The sequence below is a fragment of the Callospermophilus lateralis genome, chromosome 8 (genome assembly GCF_048772815.1).
Source record: "Callospermophilus lateralis isolate mCalLat2 chromosome 8, mCalLat2.hap1, whole genome shotgun sequence".
NCBI classification, from domain to species: domain Eukaryota; kingdom Metazoa; phylum Chordata; class Mammalia; order Rodentia; family Sciuridae; genus Callospermophilus; species Callospermophilus lateralis.
Genome location: NC_135312.1, coordinates 6,098,426 through 6,104,477, shown reverse-complemented (window position 1 = coordinate 6,104,477; position 6,052 = coordinate 6,098,426).

Below are 6,052 nucleotides of genomic sequence, written 5' to 3'. Positions count from 1 at the left end.
CAGCGGAGCTGAATCCTAAGTCCAATTGCTCTGCCATCTGACACCAGGGACCCCGAGCTGCGAGCAGCCTGGCCCCCAGCAGCCACGCAGCCTCTCTGGTCCTCTGGTTTTCTTCCTTCAGAGTGAGAAACACCTATGGGGCTGACCTGAGACCCACTTGGAGGTGCCGCCCGGCCCCCGGCCCCTGGCCCCGGGCAGGGCTTCTTAAACAGGCACTTCCTCTTGCCTCCCAGTAGGATGGCAGCCTCTGGGAGCACTTGTGTCCACAACATTGTCACTGGAGACCATGGGGCGTGGCTGCAGCCGTGCTGCTCAGCACGGGTGGTCTGTGCAGATTAGGGCTGGGAGCACCCTCGCCGCCTCACATCAGCTTCTGTCACCCAGACATGAACCAACGAGGTCAGTGTTTTCAGGGGGAGACAGTCGCAGGGCGCGTGTGAAGCCAGCGGCGGGCTCCCTCCTGGGTTACCGGCCATTCACTGCTCTGCAGTCCACGAGGCCTGCGTAGGTGCTGCAGCGTCCCTGACCTGCACATGGAGAACCGGAGCTTCTTGAGGACTTGGGGCCCTGCACAGGCTGTGCCTCTTACAAGGTGGGTGCTTTGCATGGGACTTGCCTGGGATTGAGCCTGGAGCACGTTTGTGTGAATGTCCTCCCATCTCCGGCTGCTCCAGCTCCTGCGCTGTCCTGACCCCAGCAGCCCTGCATTCTCCTGGGCCCTGTCATCCCTGTGGCCTCAGCCATGACTCCCCACCGGCCTCTCACGCTCACCTTCACCTGCAGCCTCCGCCCTCTGAGCCTGCACAGGGCCGCTGTGCCCACTGGTGAGAAGCCCTCCCTCCCACCTGGGTCACCACTGTTCTGTGTGACTGTCTTCTCGTCCCCTGCTCAGGTCTCCCACCTGCCCCTCCTCGTGATCTTGCTCCCAATTGAACACAGAAGCAAATGGAACTCCCCTCGATCCCCCACCACATGCCCCCTTCCTGACCTCTGCGTCTGTGGACTGCACCCCTGGGACACCTGCTACAAAGGTGTCCCCAAGCTTCTGCTCCCCTCTCCTCGTGACCTGAGACCCTGCTCTGTCTCACTGGGGTGCAGTGCTGCGCCCACCGTGTGTTCTGTGTCCCCCCTGGGATGTGAGCTCTGGGGTTTCTGACTGGATCACTGCTGTTCCTAGTGCCCAAGCAGTTCCTGGCACTCAGCAAATGCTCCATAATCAATGTTTGTGAAACACATTCTGGTTGAAATACTGGACGTCCTAGGTTGATGCTCTTGCAGACCCTGTTCATTCCCCACTCCTCCATGGAAACCCTTCGTCAGGCCACTGATGACCTCTCCCTGGCTCAGCCAGTCATGGGTTCTCCACCCCTGACCTAGATGCCCCCTCAGCGGGGAGCCAGCCTAGAGAACCATCCCTCCTGCCTTTAGAGCTCAGCCCAGCCTCCTTCCCGCCTCCAGCATGCCACCTTCGAGAGCCTCCATCCCTGCCTCTCCCTAGATGCTCTCCTGACAGATGACCTGAAGTGCTATTTGCCCATGACCTCCACTTGGGCCTGTCCTGGCCTCTCCTCAGAACTCTAGAATCATGCACCCAGCTGCAACCAACACCATCCTGCTGTCCCATGGAAACCTCAAGCCCACAGCTCTCAAGACTGAGCTCCCCGTCCTACCCAGCCCCATCCTCCCCTCCCACAGCTTAGCTTGTCACATGGAAACCTGTCCTTCCAGTTGCTCAGGCTAAAAACCCCAAGAGCTACCGACCTCAGACTGGGGTGCTACCTCCACGCCAGCGAGACCGCCATCAGCTGGCTCCAGGCTCCTCTCGCCTGGACTGGGATGGCTAAGCCAGACAGATCTGCTTGATGGGACAACAGTTTGAGCTTGAGAAATAAAACTGTAAAAAGCTTTCACACTTCCCAGGTCTTCTTTTTGTCCCTTTGCTACTGTGCCTCAAAGTCTTCCCCTAATAAAGGAAAGTTGGGCAGAGGTGGAAACGCGCTCTGGCAGTGGGTGGGTGGGGACTATGCCTTGCACAGCGCAGGTGGCCCTGCGGGAATGTGTGTGACCGCCACTCACACCCCCCACACTCCCCATCCCAGCCAGGAGACAGGCTTGTGTTCTGGCTCCATCTCTGGCCAACCACGGGACACATGCCCGTCCCTGTTCAGTCTTCGGGGTCCTGACTATGGAGCGACTACGGCATTTTAATGCCATCGCTCTGTGACTCTCTGTGAACAGCCCGTGGCGAGGAACCTAGGGAACCTGCCAAGGCCAGGAGCTGCCTTCTGAAAGGGCAGAGACTGGGGGCAGAGGCCCAGAGGCTGGGCAGCCCATCAGAAAAAGAGTGAGCTGGGAGGGCCTGGGAACCTGCCGTTTCCCCGGGCCCAGCTGCTGAGGTTCTGGAAGGCCCACAGCCATGCGGGGCTCACAGAGGCTGCCTCCCCAGGTCAGGGTCAAGGCCTGGGTAACTGCTTCGTAGCAGGTGTCCCAGAGGAGGAGGCAGCCAGTGCAAGGACAGAGATTCTGACCTCACCTAAACTGTCATTCCCGTGCTGCTTGGTCTGTGGCAGAAGCCACTTTGTGGGGCAAGTCGTCATCAACCTCCTCCCTCTTCAAACGTCACCATCAACGTTTCAAATCCCTGTGCAGAGCTCCCACCACACCCTGCTCCGTTGGAGGATGGGTGAGAGCACCAGAGTCCTGGGCGGGTGGCAGGTGCTGGAGGAGGACCTCTTCCTTGTAGGCACAGGCCCTGCCCCCAGGCTGTTCTGTGTGGGCTCCCTGCGGCCACCAGGTGGCAGCATGCCCACTTGCTTCAGCAGACACGGCTGGCGACCTGAAATGCTGAAGGCTGGCGGGGCTCCGGCCTGGGCCATGTGGCATTCCTGCTGCCCTGTGCAGATGGCAGAGCCCTGGAGCCCTCTGGGAAGCCTGTGGCACGGTAGCCGTCCCCTCCGTGGTTTGGAGGAGTGTGTCCTGAGAAGGAAAGTCACTTGCCCAGTTGTCTCAGCCTTGCTGAGTGCCGTCCACCCCCTGGACTCCAGTGTCTGTGCCGTGTGAGGACACACAGTCCAGACCCCTGCCCTCCCAGCTCTCAAGAAGGCATCAACCTTGGGCGTCTGGACCTCCTGACTCTGGCTATAAAAAGGGGTTGAAAACTAGCCCTAAGCCAGGGTGAAACTCGGACACTGTGCTACACCAGACACAGAGGCCATGGCTGGACCACTGACTTCTGTGACCCCTCCAGTCCTGGCCAGCCCACAGGCACAGAAAGCAGGTTCAGGGTTGCAGGGACAGGGGGGTGGGGGATGACTGCTTCCTGGGTACATGGCTTTGGTTTGGGATAATGAGAGAGTTCTGGAACCAGAGGGTGGATGTTATGGCTTGGATTTGCCCCTCTTCCCACCCCTAAATTCATGCGTTGAAGGGCTGACCCCTCATGTGGCTGTACTTGGAGACAGGCCTTTAAGGAGGTAAGTAAGGGTAAGTGGGTCACAAGGTCAAATGAGGCCGCAGGGCTCTGACCCAGTATGACTGTGTCCTGGTAAGGAGACACCAGACCTCCTTCTCTCTCCCTCCCCCTCTCCCTTTCCCCTCCCTCTCCCCCCTCTTCTCCTCCCTCTCTCCCTCTCCCCCTCCCCTCCCCTCCCACCTCTCCCCCATCTCTCCACACACAGGAAAGGCCCAGCGGGGCCCAGCAGGGAGAGAAGCCTCACCAGGAGTCCAGATGGGGCACCTTCTTCTGGGTCTCCTGGCCTCCAGAACTGTGGAAAGCATTTCTGCTGTGGAGCAGCTCAGTCTGCAGTGTCCATGGCGGCCGCACGCAGACGCAGTCATGCGGGGCTGTGCCTGAACCCAAGGCCACTGCAATGTGCTCCCTCATTAAAAAGGTGCGTTTTCTGTTGTGCATGTTTTGTTATGATGAGGGTGACAATGTGTCCACAGCACTGCTGGGAGGCTGTCGAGGCCTGTCTACCCACTGCCCACACCCCCACTGATTCCCCCTGTGTCAAGGGCAAGGTGGGCTCAGACTCTTAATTCTGTTTCTTGCTGAAGAAGTGGGAAGAGGAACACAGGGCCAGGTGTTCTGGAATTTCCTTCAGTACGGTTACACCCTATACACACTGTGGGGCCTGGTGTTTGTATAGGCCACAAGGTGACCAGAGGCACTGATTTAAACTGAGGTCAAGTGGCGCTGGCCCACAGGGGAGTTGACCCTGTTGTGACCTGGGCTCTTCCTCGGTTTCCTTCCCTGCAAAAGTGAGGAGCCAGGCATGATGGCATATGTCTGTGATCCCAGTTCCAGGAGAAGCTGAAGCAGGAGGTGGCAAGTTCAAGGCCAGCCTTGGCAACGAAGCAAGACTCTGTCTCAAAATAAAATAAAAAGGGGTGAGGTGTGGCTCAGTGGTGGAGCCCCTGCCTGGCAGGTGGGAGGCCCTGGGTCCAACCCCCAACCCCCACAGGACGGGGAGTAGAAATGTCCTTCAGGGGCTGCTGTGAGGTTGCCCAGGGAAATGGTCCATGAAGGGCCTGTCCTCTACCACCTGCTGGCCTTGGAGCTGGCCATGCCTTCCACCAGGCCTGGCCAGTTGTGGCCCTGCACAGTGTTCCCAGCCTCTCTCCAGGAACCAGCCACGTGGCCCCCACCTGAGAGAGCAGTGAGGGCCAGCGTCTTCCACAAGCCTGACCTGGCCTGTCACCAGGTAGCTTGGCCCTGGGGAACGGTGTGGTGGGGGGGCTGCCTCCCCGTCCCCTGCTCGTCAGGAGGTGGGGCTCCGAGCTGCCCCTGGGGTGGAGAGAAGTGCTGCTGTCCCACCCTCGTGCCCCACGCCCTCCATTCTCCTGCCTCCTGTACCCGATCTTCCACACCCTCCAGCAGGCCTCGGGACCCCGAGACCCCTCTAGACTGCCAAGGCCTGGCCTGTGACGTGCAAAAGGACACAATGAAAGAAATCTCAAAAATCCTGCCTCTCCACCAAATCCTGCTTTCCAATCTACTGCCCGTCTCAGGACCATCCTGTGGCCGAACAGGGCCAGCCCTTGCTCCTCCCTGCAGTTTCTCCAACATCCCAATCTCACCCCCTGCCTGAGGCAGAGGGCACGTTCCAGGACCAGGGAGAAGGCCCGTCTCCAGCAGGTGGGGAGAATTCCCACACAGAGCCCCTGAGAACGAGTGGAACCTGGTACAAAACACAGGCCGGGGTAAGGGGGCGGTGGAGCAGGCTGGGGAGACCGGTCCAGGGTCCTCAGTCTGTTTCCTCATCCCTGAGACAGGCACACCAAACCCAGGTTTGCATACCAGTACAGTCATTAGAGCCTTTCTGGAAATACTATATATTTATTACAAATATTTTACTCTGATAAACCATCAAATGATCATAAAAATATCTAATTTATCTCTTAAAAAATAAGCACAATGCCATTCGCTGCTCAGATGGTTTTAGGTTCACATAAGGCCTGGAGATAATAAATCTAACTCTCATCTAACACTCATCCTCTCCTCCTCATCCAACTATTTAAAACTATGATTTTCTCTTACATACGTGACTGGAAATGGACACAATTGTTTTGCAGATTGCATCACACCCTTACACGTGCTGCCTATGCACTTTCATTCTATGTATTTACACATATAAATAAATTTACATGCAAATACAAAGAGTAGAGAGGAAATCTATACCAGGAAAATGCACACAAAGCGCCTGGCCCTGAATCGGGCCTGTGACGGCCACTTAATAAATCAGTTAGTGCTGTTATTTTTATCACCAATAAGAACCTTTTGGAGGACGAGGAATGATTCAAAGGGGCCAGGGACACATCTCAGAGCACCAGCCAGAAGGCAGGAACAGCTCTGGGTGAGGAACTGTGTGGGAAGGGCTCCCCAGGATCGGTGACTGCAGGGTAAATGACAGGTTAGAAAGCAGGGACCCTGGGCCTGCTGCCAGGTGCAGTCATGGCACCCCTGGGCTGGGTGGAGAGCCAGGCATTACCTACCCACAGCTCCTCTTCCAGGCCGATTCCTGAAGGTCACCAATGGCAACACAGAGTCACC